The sequence below is a fragment of the Scyliorhinus torazame genome, chromosome 22 (genome assembly GCF_047496885.1).
Source record: "Scyliorhinus torazame isolate Kashiwa2021f chromosome 22, sScyTor2.1, whole genome shotgun sequence".
Taxonomy (NCBI): domain Eukaryota; kingdom Metazoa; phylum Chordata; class Chondrichthyes; order Carcharhiniformes; family Scyliorhinidae; genus Scyliorhinus; species Scyliorhinus torazame.
In genome coordinates, this window is record NC_092728.1 from 23,091,666 (window position 1) to 23,117,552 (window position 25,887).

Sequence of the window (25,887 nt, forward strand, 5' to 3'; positions counted from 1 at the left end):
AGGCGAAGGCTACAATATCTGCCTCCGCACCCGTTTCCAACCCTGGCTGGTCCGACACCCCAAATATGGCCTCCCGGGGGCCCAGGTCCAGTTTCACGTGCACCACTTTAGATATTACCCTAAAAACCTCCTTCCAGTAATCCTCTAGCTTTGGACAGGACCAAAACATATGAACGTGATTAGCGGGCCCCCCCCCGCAACGTTCACTCACACCTTCTACTCCTCCAAAGAGCCGGCTCATCCTCGCCCTCGTGAGGTGTGCTCTGTGTACCACCTTCAGCTGTATCAGCCCCAACCTCGCGCACGAGGTGGAGGCATTCACTCTCCGGAGCAGCTCACACCAGAACCCCTCCTCCATATCCTCTCCCAACTCTTCCCCCACTTTGCTTTGATCCCTTCCAGTGGTGCCTTCTCCTCCTCCAAAATAGCTCCGTAGATCGCCGACACTACCCCCTTCTCCAGTCCCCCTGTCGTCAGCACCTCCTCCAGCAATGTGGAAGCCGGCTCCTCCGGGAAGTTCTGTATGAATTTTTTAAAAAATAAATTAAGAGTACCCAATTATTTTTTCCAATTAAGGGGCAATTTAGCGTGGCCAATCCACCTACCCTGCACATCTTTGGGTTGATGCAGATACGGGGAGAATGTGCAAACTCCACACGGACAGTGACCTAGAGTCGGGATCGAATCCAGGTCCTCAGTGCCATTGGCAGCAGTGCTATCCACTCTGCCACCGTGCTGCCTATTGTGGTGTCCAATCACACACCACACTGGGTGGATCTATGGGCAGAGAGGACGTCCCCAACAAAGACCACAGGGGAGGACGGACGTAGGACTTCTTTCCGATAAAGGGATTTGCAAGAGGATAGAGGGGGCTATTCGCAATTGTGTGGACCAGAACGACATGGGAGAGGTTTCTGCCGGTGTGGTGCGGAAGGCACTGAAAGCTGTGATTAGGGGAGAGCTCATCTCGATCTGTGCACGCAGGCTGAGGGTGGAGAAGGTGGAGCAGTCAAGGTTGGTGGAAGTTTTGGAAGTTGATTGTAAATACTCGGAATCACTTGAGGAGACGCTACTGAGGGAGCGACAGAGGCCCCAGATGGAGTTCAAACTGGTTTATTCCGAAAAGGAGGTGAAACAGTTGCGTAAAGTTAGAGGGTTGATGTGTGAGTATAGGGAGACGGCTCACCAATTGAGGAAATAGGTGGCGAGGGAGATAGGTAGGCTGAGGGGGACAAGGAGGAAATGGATCCGGAGGGAATCAGTGGAATTTTTGATTCTTTTTATCGGAGATTAGATTTAGATTCATTGTGACATGTACCGAGGTACAGTGAAAAGTATTGTTCTGCGTATAGACCAGGCAGATCCACACATGAAAAACATAGGACATACGATTAATACACAATGTAAATACATAGACATAGACATCGGGTGAAGCTTGCGGATTGTAGTGCTCCTCAGTAGAGAAGATGCATGGAGAGATCAGTTCAGTCCATTAGAGGGTCATTCAGGAGTCTGGTAACAGCGGGGAAGAAGCTGTTTTTGAACCTGCTAGTGTGTTTTCTCAGTCTTCTGCGCGGTGGGAGAGGTTGGAAGGTGTCTTTGATTATGCTGTCCACTTTCCCAAGGCAGCGGGAGGGGTAGACAGAGTCAATGGATGGGAGGCGGGTTTGCATGATGGACAAAAAAAAAAGGGACTGGGCTGCGTTCATGACTCTGCAGTTTCTTACAGTCTCAAACTGAGCAGTTGCCATACTAGGCTGTGATGCAGTCAGATAGGATGCTTTCTGTAAAAATTGGTAAGAGTCAATGTGGACATGTCGAATTTCCTTAGTTTACCGAGGAAGTATAGGCGCTATTGTGTTTTCTTGGTCGTAGCGTTGAGGTGGGTGGACCAGGACAGATTGTTGATGATGTGTACACCTAAGAATTTGAAGCTGTCAAACATCTCCACCTCGGCCCTGTTGATGCAGACAGGGGTGTGTCCGATACTTTGCTTCCTGAAGTCGATGACCAGCTACTTTAGTTTTGCCGACATTGAGGGAAAGATTGTTGTCATTACACCACTCCACTAGGTTCTCTATCTCCCTCCTGTACTCTGATTCATCGTTGTTTGAGATCCGACCCACTACGGTCGTGTCATTAGCAAACTTGTAGATGGAGTTGGAGCCGAATTTTGCTACTCAGTCGTGTGTGTACAGGGAGTACAGTAGAGGGCTAAATACACAGCCTTGCGGGGCTCTGGTATTGAGGACTATCGTGGAGGAAGTGTTGTTGTTTCTCCTCACTGATTGTGGTCTATGGGTCAGGAAGTCGAGGATCCAGTTGCAGAGGGTGGAGCCAAGTCCTAGGTTTTAGAGTTTGGATATGAGCTTGGCTGGGATTATGGTGTTGAAGGTGGAGCTGTAGTCAATGAATAGGAATCTGATGTAGGAGTCCTTGTTGTCGAGATACTTCAGGAAGTGTGTAGGGCCAGGGAGATAGCGTCTGTTGTCGACCAGTTGTGGCAGTATGCGAATTGAAGTGGATCAAGGATAATACCAGTCGGAACCTCCGTCGGGAGACGAGGTGAGATGACGCTTTTTGAATGGAGTAGAGTTTCCAAATGTAGAACAGGCAAATGCTCGGGTTGGGGCCCCAATATGTTTATGGGGGATGATGGAGTGTGTGGGGTCAATGCAGTTCGGGAAAGCCTCGGGGCCAGACGGATTCCCAGCTGAATTCTACAAGCGATTTGGCTAGTTGCTGGGTCTCTTGCTGGTGCTGATGTACAATTAAGCGCTGGGGAAGGTGTGCTCCCCTCCATCCCCCAGGTTGTCACAAGCATTCATCTCACTTATCCCAAAGAAGAACAAAGACCCATAACGATGTGGATCTTACCGGCTGATCTCACCTCTTCGCGAAACGCTTGGCAACGATCTTAGCCACACAAATCGAGGGATGTGTGCTGCGTGTGGTTGAGGAAGGCCAGAACAGGTTCGTTCAGGGTAGGCTACTGGCGACTAAATGTAGAGGCTATTGGATATAATTATGGTCCCCGCAGGATGGAGAGGGGTTGGAAGTTGGAGCGTCAATGGATGCTGAGAAGGTGTTCGACTGAGTGGAGTGGGCGTACCTGTTTGACATAGTGGAATGGTTTAGGTATGGTCAGAGATTGGTAGACTGGGTCAGATTATTGTACAAGGTCCCAAAGGCAAGCATTTTGGCTAATGGGGTCAACTCTAAGTACTTCACCTTGCAGTGTGGGATGAGACGGGGATGCCTGCTCTCTCCAGTATTCTAGGGAATGGAGGGGGGGTGGTTGGGGCGGCGGGGGGGGGGGGGGGGGGGGGGGTGGGGTGGGGGGGGGGGGGGGGAGTGGAACACCCTGGGCGGGATTCTCTGACCCCGGGGCCAGGTCGGAGAATCGTCAGGCCTGGTGTGATTCACGCAATGCCGCCCCGATGCCGGTTGGGGCCACTTTACACGCACCCCCCCCGGGCGATTCTCGGCACAGGATGGGCCGAGTGGCCGCCAAGATAGCTCGAGTCCCGCCGGCACTGTTCACATGTGGTCTTACCCGGCGGGACCTTGGCGTCCATCCCGCGGGGGGGGGGGAGGGGGGGGATCCGACCCCGGGGGTGCCATCACCATGGCCTGGCGAACGATCGGGGCCTACTGATCAGTGGGCCGGCTTCTCCTGGTGGGGGCTTCTTTTACTCTGCGCCGTCCCCTGTAGCTCTCCGCCACGTTGCATCGGAGCCGGTGTGGAAAAGGGAGCTAGCGCGCATGCGCGAGTCCGCGCCTGTCGCAGCGCGCATGCGCGATTTCGCGCCGGCCACAGTGCGCATGCGCAGCCCCAGGGCGCCTGTTTGACGCTGGTATCGGCAGCTGGAGCTGCATGAGTTGCTCCAGTGCCATGCTGGCCCCCTGTAGGGCGTAGGATCGCTTCTCCTGAGGGCCTGTTGATACCGTCGTAAAACGCAACGGCGTTTACGACGGCGTCAACACTTAGCCTCAGGATCAGAGAATCCCGCCCCATGTCTCTCTATATGCTAAAACCGATGCTAAATTGATGCCAAAACTTTGAATATATTTAAGAGGCGGCTGGATATAGCACTTAGGGAGAATGGGATTAAAGGCTATGGGGTGAAAGCAGGATTAGGCTATTGAGTTGGATGATCAGCCATGATCGTGATGAATGGCGAAGCAGGCTCGAAGGGCCAAAAGGCCTCCTCCTGCTCCTGTCTTCTATGTATCTATGTATATGTGGACGACCTCCTGTTGTATATTTCAAACCCCATGAAGTACCTGAGTAAGATGAGCTTCTAAAAGAGTTTGTGTTCTCTGGTTATAAGCTCAACATGACAAGCGAGGTATTCCTGATCGGAGGGCTAGAGGGTAGTTTGAGCTTCCGATCCATTTGATAAGATCGAGCTTCTGGGGATACATGTGGCACGGCATTGGGCCCAACTCCATTCTTGTTTATATTCCAGAGTCTCCCAATCTTCCTGCCCAAATCATTCTTTAAAAAGATTCTGAGCCTTCTGTGTGGGCGAGGAGGATTCCTCGAACCAAGAGATTTTTCTGGAGAGAGACAGACGAGGTGGGAGCTCCCAAACTTCCAGAATTATTATTGGGCTGCAAACATTGAGATGGTCCGGAAGTGATAATAATCTTCATTGTCACAAGGAGGCTTACATTAACACTGCAATGAAGTTACTGTGAAAATCCTCTAGTCGCCACATTCCGGCGCCTGTCCCGGTACACCGGGGGAGAATTCAGAATGTCCAATTCATCAAATAGCACATCTTTCGGGACTTGTGGGAGGAAACCGTAGCACCCGGAGGAATCACACGCAGACACAGGGAGAACGTGCAGACTCTGCACGAAAGTGGGTGGTAGATAGAGCTTCGATATAAGTCAGGGTAGAGGAAGCCTCATGAAATGAAAATCACTTATTGTCACATGTAGGCTTCAATGAAGTTACTATGAAAAGCCCCTAGTCACCACATTCCGGCGCCTGTTTGGGGAGGCTGTTACGGGAATTGAACCGTGCTGCTGGCATGCCTTGGTCTGCTTTCAAAGCCAGCGATTTAGCCCTGTGCTAAACAGCCTCATGTAAGGGAATCACCAGGAGGACAATGGTCTTGGCACCTCTACAGTTCTCGCCAAATAGATAGTCATCAAATCTGGTGGTGGTTTCCAGCCTGAGGGTGAGGAATCACGACAGGCAATACTTTGATATGGAGGGCATGAATATGAAGACCCCGATTTGCGATAAACGTAGGTTTGTCCCAGCCAGACGGGATGCTAGGTTCAGGGAGTGAGACAGGCTGGGATTGAACCTGGGTCCTCAGCGCCGTAAGGCAGCAGTGCTAACCACTGTGCCATTGTGCCAATCCTCATAAAGAAGAGAATGTGCGTGAAAAAAATAGAAATGAGGGGGAACTAGGTGCATTTATTGCCAAATGAAAAAAAACTGCATTTGTGTTCTGGTATATTATGACTCGCGTCAAAATGAAAAATAATTTATTTTTCCATTGAAGAGGAGGAATCTGTGTGGCGAGAGTTAATATTTCCAGAATTTAATTTAGAACTGGAGTTTTAATTGTTTAATAGATTGCACTTCTTGTTTAAAAGATGGCACCAGTATATACAGGGGATACAGGTGGCACTGTGGAGTTGTTGGAGAAGTGATTACTGAACACAATGATCATGGAGTCGAAGTAGTCCGACAGTGCGGCTCTCCCTCAGCACTGACCCTCCGACAGTGCGGCTCTCCCTCAGTACTGACCCTCCGACAGTGCGGCTCTCCCTCAGCACTGACCCTCCGACAGTGCGGCTCTCCCTCAGCACTGACCCTCCGACAGTGCGGCTCTCCCTCAGTACTGACCCTCCGACAGTGCGGCTCTCCCTCAGCACTGACCCTCCGACAGTGCGGCTCTCCCTCAGCACTGACCCTCCGACAGTGCAGCTCTCCCTCAGTACTGACCCTCCGACAGTGCGGAACTCCCTCAGTACTGACCCTCCGACAGTGCGGCTCTCCCTCAGCACTGACCCTCCGACAGTGCGGCTCTCCCTCAGTACTGACCCTCCGACAGTGCGGCTCTCCCTCAGCACTGACCCTCCGATGACAGTGCGGCGCTCCCTCAGCACTGACCCTCCGACAGTGCGGCTCTCCCTCAGCACTGACCCTCCGACGACAGTGCGGCGCTCCCTCAGCACTGACCCTCCGACAGTGTGGCGCTCCCTCAGCACTGACCCTCCGACAGTGCGGCGCTCCCTCAGCACTGACCCTCCGACAGTGCGGCTCTCCCTCAGCACTGACCCTCCGACGACAGTGCGGCGCTCCCTCAGCACTGACCCTCCGACAGTGCGGCGCTCCCTCAGCAATAACCCTCCGACAGTGCGGCGCTCCCTCAGCACTGACCCTCCGACAGTGGGGCGCTCCCTCAGCACTGACCCTCCGACAGTGCGGCACTCCCTCAGCACTGACCCTTCATCAGTGCGGCACTCCCTCAGTACTGACCCTCCGACAGTGTGGCGCTCCCTCAGCACTGACCCTCCGACAGTGCGGCGTTCCCTCAGCACTGACCCACCGACAGTGCGGCGCTCCCTCAGCACTGACCCTCCGACAGGGCGGCGCTCCCTCAGCACTGACCCTTCGACAGTGCGGCACTCCCTCAGCACTGACCCTCCGACAGTGCAGCGCTCCCTCAGCACTGAACCCTCCGACAGTGCTGCCCTCCCTCAGCACTGACCCTCTGACAGTGCGGCGCTCCCTCAGCACTGACCCTCCGACAGTGCGGCGCTCCCTCAGCACTGACCCTCCGACAGTGCGGCACTCCCTCAGCACTGACCCTTCGACAGTGCGGCACTCCCTCAGCACTGACCCTCCAACAGTGCGGCACTCCCTCAGCACTGACCCTCCGACAGTGCGGCGCTCCCTCAGCACTGACCCTCAGACAGTGCTGCCCTCCCTCAGCACTCAACCTCCGACAGTGCGGGGCTCTCTCAGCACTGAGCCTCTGACAGTGTGGCGCTCTCTCAGCACTGACCCTCTGACAGTGCGGTGCTCCCTCAGCACTGCCCTCCGACAGTGCGGCGCTCCCTCAGCACTGACCCTCCGACAGTGCGGCGCTCCCTCAGCACTGACCCTCTGCCCTCCGACAGGGCGGCGCTCCCTCAGCACTAACCCTCCGACAGTGCGATGCTCCCTCAGCACTGGCCCTCTGACAGTGCGGTGCTCCCTCAGCACTAACCCTCTGACAGTGCGGCGCTCCGTCAGCTCTGACACTCTGACAGCACGGCGCTACCTCAGCACTGACCCTCTGACAGCACGGCGCTCCCTCAGAGGGACAATTTAGCGAGGCCAATCCACCTACCCTTCACATCTTTGGGTTGTGGGGGTGAGAACCACACAGACACGGAGAGAATGTGTAAACTCCACAAGGGCAGTGACCCAGGACCGGGATTGAACCTGGGTCCTTGGCGCCGTGTGGCAGCAGTGCTAACCACTGCACCACCGCTCAGACATTCACGATTTCCGTTTTTTTTGGAACTGACGTGTTCTACAAAGAACAAAGAAAAGTACAGCACAGGAACAGGCCCTTCGGCCCTCCAAGCCCGTGCCGACCATGCTGCCCGACTAAACTACAATCTTCTACACTTCCTGGGTCCGTATCCTTCTATTCCCATCCTATTCATGTATTTGTCAAGATGCCCCTTAAATGTCACTATCATCCCTGCTTCCACCACCTCCTCCGGCAGCGATTTCCAGGCACCCACTACCCTCTGCGTAAAAAAACTTGCCTCCTACATCTCCTCTAAACCTTGCCCCTCGCACCTTAAACCTATGCCCCCTAGTAATTGACCCCTCAACCCTGGGAAAAAGCCTCTGACTATCCACTTTGTCTATGCCCCTCATAATTTTGTAGACCTCTATCAGGTCGCCCCTCAACCTCCGTCGTTCCAGTGAGAACAAACCGAGTTTATTCAACCGCTCCTCATAGCTAATGCCCTCCATACCAGGCAACATTCTGGTAAATCTCTTCTGCACCCTCTCTAAAGCCTCCACATCCTTCTGGTAGTGTGGCGACCAGAATTGAACACTATACTCCAAGTGTGGCCTAACTAAGGTTCTATACAGCTGCAACATGACTTGCCAATTCTTATACTCAATGCCCCGGCCAATGAAGGCAAGCATGCCGTATGCTTTCTTGACTATCTTCTCCACCTGTGTTGCCCCTTTCAGTGACCTGTGGACTGTACACCTAGATCTCTCTGACTTTCAATACTGTTGTGGGTTCTTCCATTCACTGTATATTCCCTCCCTGCATTAGACCTTCCAAAATGCATTACCTCACATTTGTCCGGATTAAACTCGGTATCTGCCATCTCTCCGCCCAAGTCTCCAAACAATCTAAATCCTGCTGTATCCTCTGACAGTCCTCATCGCTCTCTGCAATTCCACCAACCTTTGTGTCGTCTGCAAACTTACTAATCAGACCAGTTACATTTTCCTCCAAATCATTTATATATACTACGAACAGCACTGATCCCTGCGGAACACCACTGGTCACAGCCCTCCAATTAGAAAAGCACCCTTCCATTGCTACTCTCTGCCTTCTATTATCTCGCCAGTTCTGTATCCACCTTGCCAACTCACCCCTGATCCCGTGTGACTTCTGTGTGATGTATTTTCACACGATAATTACGTTGCAAACAGCCCCTTGGCAGTACTAAACCTGACTGTTGTCGTGGCTTTGGAGAGTGAGAGTTGAAGATTACACATTGGCAAAGTCTTTCGTTTTAGCCTCTTCAGAACAAACAATAGAACTCCAGATTTCAGATTGTCTCAAAAATCTATACTGCAGGAGAAAAGGGGGCAAGTAGACACCAATTGGCTCAGGTGTTGCCATGGAGACAGCAACAGGCAAACTAATGGCTCCCTAACATTCAGAAAAGGCGAAGTCTTGGACATATTGCTTTTGTTTGCAGAGGACGTGTTCCTGTGATATATATATATATATATTGGATATGTGTTGCTATGAGCACATACAAATGAGCCACGTTACGAGCTTGAATCTGCTATCTTAAATTGGTTGTTGGTGTCGCTGCTGTTGCACTCTGGACTGTTCACCAAGTGCTTCCCCAATCGCGGAAACTCAGCTGACAGTCGAGGCTTTGTTTCGGGTTTTGCAAGCAGGGTGTTGGTTCAGTGCGGGTACTGCACTGCACACCATGGTCAACTGAAGGAACGTGCTTTTGAAATACCGGGTCTTTCACTGGGACCGCGCAGCCCATTGACCCGGCATTGAGGCTCGTGCTTGGGATTGATGGCAGCTTCCGGAAGTTCCATTACTGTTGTCCTGAGAGCGCGCTCGCTCTTCTCTCACACTGCACGTTACCCCCGCCTTGTGCTAGACCCAGCTGAAGTGGGGGGAGGGGGAGGGATTTTAACCGCTGGGGGAAAGGTGCTCTGCTGAAGCTGAGCGGGGGATGTGAAGAGCGAGGGAGGGTGCGGTAGAGCGAAAGAGAGGTGGCAGCAGAAAAGGAAAACCCGCAGAGACCAAGTGACAGGGAACAATTAAACTGGGAGAGAAAGAGAACAGGAGATTACACAGAACCATGGCAACAGAGCGAGAGAGAGATAATTCTCATCCTTGTATGCAACATCCTCCTCGTTTGCTCCCTCTATCTCTAACCTCCTCCAACCCTCTGAGACCTCTGCACTCCTCCAATTCTGGCTCCTCTTGCATCCCCTATTCCCATCGCTCCGCCATTGGGGGCCGTGCCACCAGTTGTTTAGGGGAACCTAAACTTCGAAATTCCCTTCCTAGATCTCTTTCACCCCTCTCTCTCTCTCTCTCTTTCACACTCTCACTCTCTCTGTCTCTCACTCTCTCTGTCTGATGCTCTCTCTCGTTTCCCCCCTCTCTCTTGCCTGCCCTTTCTCTCTCCATCTCTTTCTTTCGCTCCCTTCTCTCTCGCCTCCCCCTTCTTTCTCTTTCTCTCTCTCTCCCTCTCTAGCCTCCCCCTCTCTCATTCTCTCTCGCACGTCCCCTCTCTCTCTCTTTCTTGCCTTCTCCCTCACCTCTCTCACCACTCTCTGTTCCCCCACTCACTCTCTCTCCCTTCCCCTGCTTTCTCTCTTGCCTCCCCACTTTCTCGCCTCTCTGTCTCTCGCTGTCTGACGCGCTCTCTCGTTTCCCCCCTCTCTTGTGACTCCCTCCTTCTCTCTCGCCTCTACTCCCTCTCTCACCTCCCCCTCTCTCTTGCTCTCTCTCACATCCCTCACTCTCTCGCAACACCCTCTCTCTCGCTCCCCTCTCTCTCTCCCTCTCCCTCGCTCACACACTTTCCCTTGTGTGTGTGTCTCTTTCTTGCCTCCCCCTCTCCCTCTCTCATGCCTATCCATCTATATCTCCCCCCTCTATCTCTCCCCCTCTATCTATCTCTCGCTTCTCCTTCTCTCCCTCTCTCGTGCCTATCCTATCTCTCCACACTATCTCTCCCCCCCCTATCCACCTCTCACCTCTCCCTCTCTCGCCTCCCCACACTCACTCCCTTGCTTCACCTCTCTCCCTCCTCTCACCACTCTCCCTCTCTCTCTCTCCCTTTCTCGCCTTCCCTCCACTATCTCTCTCTCACACAACCCCCTCACGCTCTCTTTCTCTCCTGCCTCCCCCCTCTCTCTCGCCTCTCCCTCTCTTGCCTCACCTCTCTCTTCCTCCTCTCACTACTCCCCCTCTCTCTCGCCTCCCCTCCTTTCTCTCTCGCCCCGCTCTCTCTCTCTCTCGCCCCCCCTCTTCCCCTCTCTCTCACCTCCTCCCCCTTTCTCACCTCCCTTCTCTCTCTAGTTTGCTCTCTCTGTCTCTCTCTCGCTTCAACTCTCCATCTCGCCCTCCCCTCTCCCTCTCTCTCTCTTTCTCCTTCATTCTCACCAGCCCCTTCTCTCTCTTTTGCCTTCTCTCTTTTTGCCCTCCTCCCTCGCCTTCCCCCCTCTCTCTCTCTCGCTCTCTTCTCTCTTTCTCTTGCCTCACCTCTCTCCACACTCTCTCTCTTTCTCTCTCTCTCTAGCCTCTCTCACTCTCCCCTTCTCTTACTCTCTCTCTTTACCCCCTCTCTCTCTCTCTAGTCACCCCCTCTCTCTCATCTCCCCCTCTCTCTTTCTCACTCTCTAGCCTCTCTCACTCTCCCCTTCTCTGACTCACTCTCTCGTGCCCCTCCCTCTCTCTCTTTCACCTAGCTCTCTCTCTCACGACCCTCTCTAGCCTCTCTAAATCTCTCTCTCACACACACACCCCTCTCTCTCTCTCGCCTCCCCCATTCTCGGTCTCTCGCCTCCCCCTCTCTCTTTCGCCTAGCTCCGTCGCCCTTTCCCCCTCTCTAGCCCCGCTCTCTCTCATTCTCTAGCCTCTCTGACTCGCCCCTTCTCTTACTCTCTCTCTTACCCCTTCTCTCTCTAGCCTCCTCTCTCTCTCTTGCCTCCCCCTCTCTCGTGCCTATCTCTCTATATCTCCCCCTCTATCAATCTCACCTCTCTCTCGCCTCCCCCCAATCACTCTCTTGCTTCACCTCTCTCCCTCCTCTCACCGCTCCCTCTCTCACCACCACCCCACCACTCTCTCTCTTGCTACTCTCTCTTGCTCTCTCTCTAGACTCTCTCACTCCCCTTCCCTTAGGTCACTTTTTCCCTCTCTCCTTCTCTCTCTCGTGCTTCCCTCCTCTCTCTCTTTTTCACCTAGCTCTCTCTCGCTAACCTCTCTCTCTAGCCTCTCTATCTCTCACACACACACACACACTCACTCTCTCTCTCACTTCCCCCATTCTCTCTCTCTCAACCTCCCCCATTCTCTCTCTCTCAACTTCCCCCCTCTCTCACCCCGCTCTCTCTGTCTCTCTAGCCTCCCTCACTCTCCCTTTCTCTTACTCTCTCTCTTGGTCACCTCCTCCCCTTCTCTCTCACCTCCCCTCCTCTCGCTCTCGCGCCTCTCTCACTCCCCTTCTCTTTCTCTTTCTCACCCTCTCTCTCTAGCCTCTCTCTCGCCTAACCACCTCTCTCTTGCCTCCCCATCTCTCTCTTACCTCGCCCTCTGTCTATTGCCTCCCTCTCTCCTGCACCCCTCTCTCTTGCCTCTCCCTCTCTCTCTCTGTTGCCTCCCCCCACTCTCTCTCTTGCCTCACCTCTCTCCCTCCTCTCACCACTCTCCCTCCCTCTCCTCCCTCTCTCTCTCTCGCCTCTCCTCTCTCTCTGTCCCGCTCTCTACCTCTCGCCCCGCTCTCTCTCTCTTGCCCCGCTCTCCCCCTCTCTCTCCCCCTCTCACTCTCGCTCTAGCCTCTCTCACTCCCTTTCTCTCACTCTCTCTCTCTTGCCCCTCTCTCTCTCGTGCCCCTCCCTCTCTCTCTCTCTCTCTTTCACCTAGCTCTCTCTCTCTCTCACCTCCCTCTCTCTAGCCTCTCTATCTCTCTCTCACCCCCCCCCCCCGCTCTCTCTCTCGCCTCCCAGTCCCAGTTATCTCTCTCTCGCCTCCCCGCTCTATTTCACCGAGCTTTCTGTCGCCCCACCCCCCCCTCTCTCTCTGCTCTCTCTCTCTCACTCTCCCCTTCTCTTACTCTCTCTCTTATCCCCGCTCTCTAGTCTCCTCTCTCTCTCTCTCGCCTCCCCTCCTCTCTCTCTCGCCCCGCTCTCTCTCTCTCTCTCACTCTCCTCTTCCCTTACTCTCTCTCTTACCCCCTCTCTCTAGTCTCCTCTCTCTCTCTCTCGCCTCCCCACTGTCTGTCTTGCCTCCCCTCTCTCTCCTGCCTCCCCCTCTCTGTCCTGCCTCCTCCTCTCTCTCGCCTCCCCTCCTCTCTCTCTCACCCCGCTCTCTCTCTCTCTCTAACCCCGCTCTCCCCTCTCTCTCGCCTCCTCCCTCTCTCTCACCTCCTCCCCCTCTCTCTCGCCTCATCCCTCTCTCTCTCTCACCTCCTCCCTCTCTCTCTTGCCTCCCCTCCTCTCTCCCTCACCCCCTCTCTCTCGCCTCCTCCCCCTCTCTTGCCTCCCTTCTCTCTCTAGTCTTCTCTCTCTCTCTCTCTCTCCCTCTCACCTCCTCTCTCCATCTCCCCCTCCCCGCTCTCTCTTTTGCCCCTCTCATCCTCTCTCTTTCTCCCTCATTCTCACCAGCCCCTTCTCTCTCATTTGCCCCCACTCTTTCTTTTGCCCTCCTCTCTCGCCTTCCCCTCTCTCTCTCTCCTCTCTTTCTTTCTCTTGCCTCACCTCTCTCCACACTCTCTCTCTCTCTCTCTAGCCTCTCTCACTCTCCCCTTCGCCCTTCTCTTACTCTCTCTTGGTCTCCTCCTCCCTCTAGCTCTCTCATGCCCCTCCTCTCCCTCTCTTTCACCTAGCTCTCTGTCTCTCTCGTGCCCCCTCTCTAGCGTCTCTCACTCTCCCCTGACTCTCTTGGTCACCTTTTCTTTCTCTTTCACCTAGCTCTCTCTCTCTCTCTCATGACCCTCTCTCTATCTCTCTCTCACACATACACACGCACCCTTCACTCTCTCTCTCTCTTTCGCCTCCCTCATTCTCTCTCTCGCCTCCCCCTCTCTCTTTCACCTAGCTCTCTGTCGCCCCCCCTCTCACCCCGTTCTCCCTCTCATTCTCTAGCCTCTCTCACTCTCCCCTTCTCTTTTTCTCTCTTACCCCTTCTCTCTCTAGCCTCCTCTCTCTCTCTCCTCCCCCTTTCTACCTCTCTCATGCCTATCCCTCTATATCTCCCCCTCTATCTATCTCTCGCCTCTCTCTCTCTCTCGCCTACCCCCAGTCACTCTCTTGCTTCACCTCTCACTCCCTCCTCTCACAACTCTCCCTCTCTCGCCACCCCGCCACTCTCTCTCTTGCCGCTCTCTCTCTCGCTCTCTCACTCCCCTTCTCTTACTCTCTCTCTTGGTCACTTTTTCCCTCTCTCTCTCTCGTGCCCCCCTCTCTCTTTCACCTAGCTTTCTCCCTCGCTGACCTCTCTCTCTAGCTTCTCTATCTCTCTCACACACACCCTTGCTCTCTCTCACCTCCCCTGATATACCTTCAATCCACAGAGAGGTAGCAAGAGCGAGTGAACATAAGGCTTGATTTTTTTTTTTTCAAAAAATATACTTTATTCATAAAATTTATCATAAGCATTACAGAAACATTTCAAATTGTCTTGACTGTACATTTCCGGCAGAGTTACACATTGCCTTGACTTTCTTCCATTCAATTTTGATATTATTATTCACATATCACTCTTTACATTACAATTCCTTCTTAAATATTTACAGGACAGGAGGGTGGACACTTGCCTCATCAGCCTTGACCAGGAGAAGGCTTTTGACAGAACATCGCACACCTACATGATGGATGTGCTCTCCAAAATGGGGTTTGGGGAGGGAATTCGCAATTGGATCAAACTGCTCTACACAAACATCTATAGCGCAGTCTCAATCAATGGGTGGGAATCAGAAAAGATCCAGATCAAATCTGGAGTCAGGCAGGGCTGCCCTCTCTCCTCTGCCCTTTTTGTGTGCTGCATAGAACCTTTTGCCGAGTCCACCAGGAAGGATCTGGGTATAAGGGGAGTGACGATCCCAGGCAGTGGAGGCATGCAAGTCAAGGCCTCCCTGTACATGGACGACGTTGCCGTCTTCTGCTCGGATCCTGCGTCTGTGCGCAGGCTCTTGACCACCTGCGACCAGTTTGAACTGGCCTCGGGAGCCAAGGTAAACCGTGGCAAGTGCGAGGCCATGTTCTTTGGAAACTGGGCCGACCGGTCCTTTGTCCCCTTCACTGTCAGGTCAGATTACCTGAAGGTGCTGGGGATATGGTTCGGAGCTGCTGGGGCATGCACGAAAACTTGGGAGGAGCGCTTAGCAAAGGCAAGGCAGAAACTGGGCTGGTGGGAGCAACGTTCCCTCTCCATTGCGGGCAAAACCCTGGTCATCTGGTGTGAGGTACTCTCGGTGCTACTGCACGTGGCGATGGTCTGGCCCATAACCCGACCCTACGCCGCAGCAGTCACCCGAGCCATCTTCAAATTCATCTGGAGATCCAAGATGGACCGTGTCCGAAGGGACACCATGTACAAACCTCTGGAGAAGGGAGGGCGGAATGTACCCAACGCCTTCCTCATCCTGTTGGCCACCTTTGTGTCCAGCTGCATCAAGCTGTGCGTGGACCCCCAGTATGCAAACACCAAGTGTCACTACATACTGAGGTTCTACCTGTCCCCGGTGTTACAAAGGATGGGCCTGGCCTCATTGCCGCGGAACGCTCCAAGTAGTTGGACCGTACCGTACCACCTGTCCTTCGTGGAAAGGTTTTTGAAGAAAAACACCTTTGACCACAAGGCAATGAAGCAGTGGTCAGCACGTAATGTCCTCGAGGCCCTCAAGGAAAAGGAGACTGTGGAGGACGTTGGATGGTTCCCTGAGCAGACTGCCAGAGTCATCTGGCAGAACTCCTCATCACCAGAACTTTCAAACAAGCACCAAGACCTAGCTTGGCTGGTGGTGAGAAAGGCCCTCCCTGTCAGATTCTTCATGCACACCCGAAGGCTCTGCGCCAATGCATGCTGCCCTCGGAGTGGCTGTGGGGGAAATGAGATGGTCACACACCTCCTTGTGGAATGTGCCTTTGCAAAGAAGGTCTGGAGAGAGATGCAGTGGTATTTGTCAAGGTTTATCCCGAACAGATCTGTGACACAGGACTCTGTGCTCTACGGACTGTTTCCAGGGACACACACCGAGACAAATATCAACTGCTGCTGAAAGGTCATCAACTCGGTGAAAGACGCTCTTTGGTCTGCCCGAAACTTGCTGATCTTCCAGTGCAAAGAATTGTCCCCGACCGAGTGTTGCAGACTGGCACATTCCAAGGTCCAGGACTACGTGCTGAGGGACGCACTCAAGCTTGGGGCAGCTGCCGCCAAGGCGCAATGGGGAAAGACCACTGTGTAAGGTCTTTCCAGCAAAGGTACACCGAGGGGCGGGTAACAGTGTAAACCCCCCTCGGTCTGGGCAACCAACACTCCAATGTATAAAACATAAGGCTTGATTAGTCATGAACTTGCCTCGCCAGAGTCAGTAGTACAGATGAATGCCGCCCACAAGAGGCCAGCCTATATATGCCCCAGTGTGGGTGGAGCCATACCGGGGTTACCGTACAGTGCCTGGAAGCAGTTCATATCACCACTTCCAGGTCATAGGTCACAGGTTATGGTATCATGCATGCATTATGGTGAATACATTCACCACATTCACCCTCTGTTAAAAAATCAAGTCCAGCAGAGGTGACGTGGGGTCATTACATATTCAGTCTATCTGGAGGCTGGATCGTTCTCTTTGACCTCCTCAACTCTGGCGGTGCGGCAGGCATGGTTGTCACAGGTGGTGACTCCAGGGGCGTTGTGTCTGGAGCTTGAGCCTCAGTCCGGGATGTCGGAGACGGTTGGGGTGCGGGGATAGGGTGGGGGGTGATGGGTGGCGGCAGTGTCGGCGCGGGACAATACAGGAGACCCAGGGGGGCGTATTGGGCACTGTGAGTGGAGGCGGGCAGCGGGAGATGTAGGCGGGGGAGGGCACGTTGGCAGGGGAACCAGCTGGCGCCAGGTCCCATAGGGAGACCGTATCTTGCCGTCCGTCCTGGTGCACGATGTAAGCATACTGGGGGTTAGTGTGGAGCAGCTGGATCCTCTCGACCAGTGGGTCGGTCTTATGGCACCTCATGTGCCTCCGGAGAAGGACTGGTCCCGGAGTTTTCAGCCAAGATGGAAGCGAGACCCCGGAGATGGACTTCCTGGGGAAGACAAACAAACGATCGTGAGGGGTCTCGTTCCTGACCGTGCAGAGGAGCGATCTGATGGAGTGGAGGGTGTCAGGGAGTACCTCCTGCCAGCGGGGATTTCGGAGACTTCTAGACCTAAGGGCCAGAAGAACGGCCTTCCATACCGTCGCGTTCTCCCTCTCCACCTGCCCGATTCCCCGCGGGTGATAGCTCGTGTCCTGCTCGAGGCAATGTCTTTGTTGAGCAGGTACTGACACAGCTCATTGCTCATGAACGATGTGCCCTGGTCACTATGGACGTAGGCAGGGAAACCGAACGGCATGAAGATGCTGTGCAGTGCCTTTATGACGGTGGCTGAAGTCATGTCGGGGCAGGGGACGGCGAAGGGGAAGCAGGAGTACTCATCGATGACGGTGAGAAAGTATATATTCCGGTTGGTGGAGGGGAGGGGCCCTTTGAAGTCGATGCTTAGGCGCTCAAAGGGCCGGGAGGCCTTTACCAGGTAGGCCTTGTCTGGTCGGTAGAAGTGCGGTTTGCACTCCGCGCAGACTTGGCAGTCCCTGGTCATGACCTTAATGAAGTGGGTAAGCCGTGTGACCCCCGGGTGGCAGAGGTCATTGTGGATAGCCTGAAGTCGGTCATCTTGCGCGCTGGCGCATGCGCCACGGGACAGTGCATCTGGGGGCTCGTTGAGCTTCCCAGAATGATACTTGATATCGTAGTTGTAGGTGGAGAGTTCGATCCTCCACCTCAAGATTTTATCATTTTTTATTTTGCCCCGTTGTGCGTTGTCAAACATGAAGGCTACCAATCGTTGGTCGGTGACGAGGATGAACCTCCGGCTAGGTAGTGCCTCCAGTGCCGCACGGCTTCCACTATGGCTTGTGCTTCCTTCTCGACCGAGGGGTGTCGAATTTCGGAAGCGTGAAGGGTCCTAGAGAAGAATGCTACTGGCCTGCCCGCCTGGTTGAGTGTGGCAGCCAGTGCGACGTCTGATGCATCGTGCTGTACCTAAAAAGGGATGGACTCACCCACCGCATGCATTGCGGCCTTGGTGATGTCGGCCTTGATGTGGCTGAAGGCCAAGCGGGCCTCATCCGTCAGGGGGAAACTGGTGGTTTGAATCAGTGGGCGGGCTTTGTCCGCGTAGTTGGGGACCCACTGGGCGTAGTATGAGAACAGCCCCAGGCATCGTTTTAGGGCCTTGAGGCTGTGGGGAGGGGGGAGTTCTGTGAGGGGGCGCATGCGGTCGGGGTCGGGCCCTAGGACTCCGGTCTCCACGACGTAGCCAAGGATGGCCAGTCGGGTAGTACGGAAGACACACTTTTCTTTGTTGTATGTAAGGTTGAAGGATTGGGCGGCTTGGAGGAACCTCTGAAGGTTGGCATAATGGTCCTGCTGGTCATAGCCACAGATGGTCACGTTGTCCAGGTACGGGTATGTCGCCCGCAAACCGTACTGGTCCACCATTCGGTCCGTCATTCTCTGAAAGACCGAGACCCCATAAGTGACGCCGAAAGGGACTCTGAGGAAGTGGAAGAGTCGGCAGGCTGCTTCAAAGGCAGTGTAGTGGCGCTCTTCCGGGCGAATTGGGAGCTGGTGGTAGGCCGACTTCAGATCGACCGTGGAGAACACACGGTACTGTGCGATCTGGTTGACCATCTCCGCTATGCGGGGGAGGCGGTACGCATCCAGTTGCGTGAACCGGTTAATTGTCTGGCTATAGTCCACAACCATCCGGTTCTTTTCCCTGGTCCGGACGACCACCACTTGCGCTCTCCAGGGGCTGTTACTGGCCTCTATGATCCCTTCACTCAACAGTCGCTGGACCTCCGACTTGATAAATACCATGTCTAGCGAACTGTACCGCCTGCTCCTGGTGGCAATGGGCTTACAGTCCGGAGTGAGGTTCGCAAAGAGTGAAGGGGGGAGACCTTGAGGGTCGCAGGCTTCATACTGTGAGGGGGGCATGAGTCCTCCGAACTGTAAGTTCAGGCTTCGGTGATTACACTGAAAATCCAATCCGAGCAGTAGGGGGGCGCAGAGGTGGAGGAGGACGTAGAGCTTGAAACGGGTATACTCTGCGCCCTGTATCGCGATGTTGGCGATACAGTACCCCCGGATCTGGACCGAATGAGACCCGGAGGCAAGGGAGATTGTTTGTGATGCGGGGTAGGTGTGGAGGGAGCAGCGTCTTACCGTGTCGGGATGGACAAAGCTCTCCGTGCTCCCGGAGTCGAAGAGGCAAGGGGTCTCGTGCCCGTTGACCCGGACGACCACCATAGAGTTCTTCAGTGGTTTCGGCTGCGACTGGTCGAGGGTCACCGCGCCCAGCTGTGGGTAGCCTGCGTGCGGCCCCCATGTGTCGCACGTGTCGGACGGGGTCGAAGATGGCGACCAAGATGGCCGCCCCCATCGGTCGTACGTGTTGGTCGGTGCTGGGGCCGGCGGCCAAGATGGCGGCCTCCATGAGTCGCACGTGTCGGTCAGTGTTGGGGCCGTTGCCCAAATGGCAGCCACACGATTCGCACGATGCCGGTGACGCGTCAGGGGAGGGCGTTCCGGACAGGCACGCAGCCAAATTGCGCGGTCTGTGGGGCTGTGAGTCCATGGGTCGGGCCTGGTGCGCTTTCGATTTCTGGGCCTTGGATCGGCCCAGGCAGACTCTCGCGTAGTGCCCCTTTTTCCCGCAGTCACTGTACGTCGCCATGCGGGCTGGGCAGCGCTGCCGGGGGTGTTGGCCCTGGCCACAGAATTGCATTGCGGTTCTCCGGGCTGGGCTGCATTCGCGCGGCGCAGGCCTGCGGTGCAGGCGGGTCCGACGGGCCGTGATGATAGTGTCCAGGAGGGGGTCGCCGAGCCCGGGCCCGCGGGGAACGCGCTGAGCATCTGGTAGGCCACCTCGAGCAAGGTAGCTAGCTTTACCATGTCCCGCAGGTCAGAGGTCCCGTTTTCCAGCAGATGCTGCCTGATATAGTTCGAGCGGACCCCAGCCACATAAGTGTCCTGGATCTGTGAGTTCATATGCTCCTCAGCCGTCACATCTTAGTAGCTGCAGTTTCTTGCGAGTAGGGTCAGGGTTTCCAGATACTCGTCTAACGATTCTCCGGTGCATTGATGGCGAGTAGTGAGGAGGTGCCTAGCGAACACCTCGTTCACGGGCTTCACGAAGTGCGCCTTGAGGGTTGCGACCGCTTCCTCATACGTGGTCGCTTTTTCAATCATTACCGAGATTCGATGGCTCACCCGAGCGTGGAGGAGTCGCAGTTTGAGGGTCTCCGAGGGAGCTGTTGTGGAGGAGTCGATGTAGGCCTCGAAGCATCAAAGCCAATGTTCAAATATTTCCTTGGCTTTGGATGCGCGGGCGTCGAGTTCGAGCCTGTCTGGCTTTAGAGCGGCTTCCATGGTGCTGTCTATGACTAAGAAATTGATGTACCTTCAATCCACAGAGAGGCAGCGAGAGCGAATGAACATAAGGCTTTATTAGTCATGAACTTGCCTCGCCAGAGTCAGTAGTACAGATGAATGCCGCCCACAAGAGGCCGGCCTATATATGCCCCGATGTGGGCGGAGCCAGAGGCAGAGCCATTCCGGGGTTACCATACAGTACCTGGAAGCAGTTCATATCACCACTTCCAGGTCATAGATCACAGGTTATGGTATCATGCATGCATTATGGTGAATACATTCACCACATCCCCCATTCACTCTCACCTCCCCCATTCTCTCTCTCTCAACCTTCCCCATTCTCTCTCTCTCAACTCCCCCCTTCTCTCTCACCTAGCTCACTCTCTGTCACCCCTCCCCACTCTCTCACCCACTCTCTCTCTCACCCCGCTCTCTCTCTATAGCCTCCCTCTCTCACCTTCTCTTTCTCTCTCTCTCTCTCTTGCCCTCTCACTCTCTGGTCTCTCTCTCTAGCCTCTCTCTCCTGCCCCCCCTCTCTCTCTTGCCCCCCCCCCCTCTCTTGGCTCCCCCTCTCTCTTGCCTCTCTCTCTCGCCTCTCCCTCTCTCTCTGTTGCCTCCCCCACTCTCTCTTGCCTCACCTCTCTCCTCTCACCACTCTTCCTCTCTCGTCTCCCCCTCCCTTGCCTCTCCTCTCTCTCTCTCTCTCTCTCTCTCTTGCTCCTCTCTCCCCCCCTCCCCCCCCTCTCGTTCTAGCCTCTCTCACACTCTCTCCTTCACTTACTCTCTGTCTTGGTCACCTTCTCTCTCTCTCTCTCGTGCCTCTCCTCTCTCTCTCTTTCACTCTCCACACCCCCCTCACTCTCTCTCTCGCCTCCCCATTCTCTCTCGCTCGCCTCCTTCTCTCTCTTTCACCTAGCTCTCTGTCGCCCCTCCCTTCTCTCTCGCCCCACTCTCTTTCTTTCTCTCTCTCTCTCTTGAGCCTTTCTCACTCTCCCCTTCTCTTACTCTCTCTCTTACCCCCTCTATCTCCAGTCTCCTCTCCCTCTCTCTCCTGCCTCCCCTCACTCTCTCCTGCCTCCCCCTCTCTCTTGCTCCGCTCTCCCTCGCCCCGCTCTCCCCCTCTCTCTCTTTTGCCTCCCCCTCTCTTTCTTCTGCCTCCCCCTCTCTCTTTCGCCTCTCCCTTTCACTCCCTTGCCTCACCTCTCTCTTCCTCCTCTCACCACTCCCTCTCTCTCTCACTTCCCCCTCGCTCTCTCGCCTCCCCTCTCTCTATCGCCCCTCTCTCTCTCTCTCTCTCGTCCCACTCTCCCCCTCTCCCCCGCCCCACCCTCCCGCCTCCTCCCTCTCTCTCGCTTCCTCCCTCTCTCTCTCTCGCTTCCTCCCTCTCCCTCCCACCTCCTCCCTCTCTCTCTCTCGCCTCCCCCTCTCTCTCTTGCCTCTTCCCTCTCTCTAGCCTCCCCTCCTCCCTCTCTCTCGCCTCGCTCTCCCCCTCTCTCTTGCCTCTTCCCTCTCTCTAGCCTCCCCTCCTCTCTCTCTCTCTCGCCCCGCTCTCCCCCTCTCTCTCTCTCGCCACGTCCCCCTTTCTTGCCTCCCTCTCTCTCTCGCCTCCTCTCTCCATCTCCCCCTCCCCTCTCTCTCTCTCTCTTTTGCTCTTCTCATCCTCTCACCCTCTCTTTCTCCCTCGTACAACATTTAAAACAAACTAAACATAAAAGCGGGCAGGTTCCATCAGAGTCCAGGACACCGTGAATCTCAATCGGTTCCTGACTCTCATCATCTGGACACCTCAAGATTCCATTTTAAAAAGATTGCGAAGGGGTTACCATGGTGGGAGTCAGACTCGGAGTTGTCACCATCTCCCGGGTGCCAAACACGTTCATGGAGTTTGCGTGCTAACGCGGCATGTGCTGATGTGGGGTCCATTTCACCATTCCTCGTCAGGCGACAGGAATTGTCACGGTGACAGTGCTTCATGTTCTGTCGGGAGGTTGCAAGGGGGCCGTCGCTCGTCGGGTGGCGGATCAGGTTCCGGTGTGGGCAAATAAATTGTTTCAAAGAGGCAGAGCATATTGTGGTCGGGGTCTCCGGGCCTGTGGTGCCTGGGGCCTGATTCGTGGGCTCTTCGTTCGGGTCTCTCAGGGGCTTCAGTAGTGCTGTCGCTGTCGCTATCAGCCAAATCAAGCACCAGGGTGAAATTTGATTTTGGGGGCGTGGTCAAGGTCTGTGGACGTGCTGCTGCTGCTGGGGGAAGGGGAACTCAGGTTGTCAATGGGCGGGTCCTCATTGTCTGCCATTGCCAATGAGAGGTGGTGCGAGTGGCTGCAATGCGTTCCATAAACCTTCAGCTGGTTTACATGGAACCATCCTGATTTTCTGTTTGGATACGTGATTTTATAAACTGAGGGGCTTACTTTGTCCGAGATTGAATAGGGTCCTGCAAATTTAGGGGAGAGGAATGAGCTGGGGTTGTACAAGGTGATCATTACTTGCTGTCCGCCTGTATACTCTGTCAGGTGTACTGTCTTATCAAAGCAGGCCTTACTCTGCTTTCGTTTAGCACCTAGTCGAACAGCTGCAGCGAGCTGTGCTGTTTTAATATTCTCTACCATGTGCTGGACTGCTTTCTCATGGGTCAGGGCGGTGATTGCGGGGCTGGCTAAATCAAGTCCGAATAAGTATTCGGTACCCTTCATGGATCGTCCGGTTATGAGGGTATGGGGGGTATACCCTGTTGAGCTCGACACTGTGTTCCTAATAAACATCAGTGCGAATGGGAGCACCGTGTCCCATGTTGTGTTGTGCTGCTGCACCATTTTTCTAAGTGTGGTCTTTAGTGTCCGATTCATGCACTCCACAATGCTGCTGGACTGTGGGTGATAGGCAATGTGGAACTTTTGCCTGATACCAAATACCGTCATCGCATTTTTCATGACCCTGCCCGTAAAGTGGGAACCTTGGTCCAACTCAATACTACAGGGGAGTCCCCATCTTGTCAAAATTTGCTCTCTTAAGATCTTCTGCGTGGACTTGGCTGTGTTTGTTCTCGAGGGAAATGCTTCGACCCATTTCGTAAATGTGTCTATCATCACTAACACATACTTGTATCCATTTCTGCAGGGGGGGAGGGGACCAATATAATCCAATTGGAGGTTTGTCCACGGGCCATTTACCGGGCGGGTGTGTCGTAGCTGGGCTTTTTTTGCATACCTATTGGGGTTGTTTTGAGCACAAATTAAACGTAACGTAACGGGACACGTCGGTTTTCAAATCAGGCCACCAGCAGAGGGGTCTGAGGTGGGCAAGGGTGGATTCAATCCCTTGGTGTCCATGTCCGTCATGGAACTTACAAATTATCTCATTCCTGTCCTGAGTGGGGACTACATAAATTCCATCTTCTAAAACGATTCCCTCATGGACCGTCAAAGAATTCCTAAACTTTTCATAGGGAGCTGGGAAGTTCCCTTTTAAAATGTCTTTTAACGCTTCATCTTCTTTCTGTGCCTGGGCTAGGTCTTGGATGTTGGTCTGTGAGACCTGAACTGCGTGTACCGGAGCACTCTCGGGGGGTTGCCAAAAGTGGCCATGTCGTGAGCCTGCCTTCGCTAAGGTGTCAGCTTTCACGTTACCGGGTGGGGAGGAACGATAGTGACTTCTAACTTTGACGATGTCATATTTCCTGCCTTTAGCTGTCTGAAGGATGTGTTGGAGCAGTGGGGCTGAGGATAGAAGTTTTCCGTCGGCGGAAATAAATCCTCTCGATTCCCACAGGGGTAGGAATTCCGTTAGGCTGTTGCAGACGTACAAACTGTCCGAATATATGTCTGCAGGGGTCGGGAATGAATCGCGGTGCTGGACAATGTAAGCAATGGCCGCTAACTCGGCTGCCTGCGAACCTAAGTGTCCAGGCAACTTTAAAGCTATCTCTTCTAAAGCGCGTCCCTGCGCGTCCTCTACATAAATACCACAGCCTGTTATCCTTTTTCCCTCAAGGACTGTGGAGGAGCCATCTACGTAAATTTCCAGTGCTTTGTCTGTGGGCTGGGGTCCGATACCTGTCTTTCTTGGGACCGACTTGGGAACAAAGGGGCCTGTACTGTGCGTTGGGGCTATGATCTTGCACTCACGTGGGGTTCCTGCATAATGCAAATAATCGGCCATAAATGTGTGCATTTTTGTCCGTTTTACAGTGATGTCACGTCCCTGTAGGAGTAGGGTCCATCGCGCTGCTCGAATTTGGCTTACTGTGCCGCTTAGTCTGCCGTCCAATAAAAGCTGTGTCGGGGTGTGCTCAGTCAAAATAATTACTGGGTTGAGTCCGGTTATGTACGAGAAGTACTGTCCGCCCAGAAAACTTTCGCAGGCTGAAAATCCTTGTTCCACCGGATCAAAGACTCGTGAGGCATAGGCTACGGGTCCTAGACGATCGTGCCTTTCCTGCAGGAGTACGGCCGAAAGGGTTCGGTCTGTGGTCGCTACATCTATCGCGTATGGGGAGTGGGGATCTGGAGCTTGCAAAGCGGAGGCTGTGCTCAGGGCGCATTTCAATGCATCCACGGCATCCGTGTGCTGTGGAAGCCATTTCCATGGGGCCTGTTTCTTTAGTAGCTCGGAAAGTGGGGCTGCTTTTGTGGCGAATCCGCCTATATGGTTCCGACAATATCCAACCAGTCCTAAAAATGACCGGAGTGCTGTAACGTTTTGGGGCAAGGGCAAATTTACAATGGAATCAATGCGTTTGAGTTCTATTTCACGCTTCCCATGCGTGATGACCGTACCTAAATATGTGACTTTTTCCTGAAGGATTTGGGCTTTCTTGGGGTTAATTTTGCATCCAGTCGTTGTAAGGAGTTCTAGTAATTCAGAAAGAAGCGAGATGTGCTCTTCCTTGGTGTCCGTCTGTAGAAGCAAGTCGTCCACATACTGAACAAGGCATTCAGGGCAGGAAAATTTAGATAACCCGTTTGCCAATTGTCTGTGAAAAATGGAGGGGGTGTTGTGGAAGCCTTGTGGGAGGCACGTCCACGTGTACTGCTGTCCCTGGAAGGTAAAAGCAAATTTATACTGGCATGCTTTGTCCAGTGGTATCGACCAAAAGCCATTACTGATATCTAATACTGAAAAAAATTTAGACTAGGGTCCCTGTCTCAACATGGTCTCAGACTTGTGGCAACGGTGGGGGCTGCTAGGGGAATTCTCTGTAGTCGATGGTCAGTCGCCATGATCCATCGGATTTTCTTACAGGCCAAATCGGAGCATTGTTTGTCGATGCAACGGGTCGAATCACGCCTTGATTCAATAAACTTTGAATTACCTTGGCTATCTCTCCCTCGGCTTGCTGGGGGAAGCCGTACTGTTTCTGCGGCTTGGGATCGGGATCTGTGATGTTTACTACTCCTGGGATTTTGCCGCAGTCGTGCTTGTGCTGGGCAAATGCTGTTTTATGTCTTTTCAAGACCTCTCTAACCGCTTTGTGTGGTACACACCATTGCATGTATTACGGTACTGCCCCTGTATTACAGGTACAACAGTAAATCGCCGCCTGCTGGCTCCTCCCAGCAAGCGGCGTACAAAAGTGTACGCTCTCCTGTGCTGCTCCCATTCTGGTTCCAGCTGCAGGAGGCACAACATCTTGTGCAATAACGCCTCGATTGTTTCACCATTCTCGTCTCGTGGTAATTGACGGTACATCAATTTATTGCACA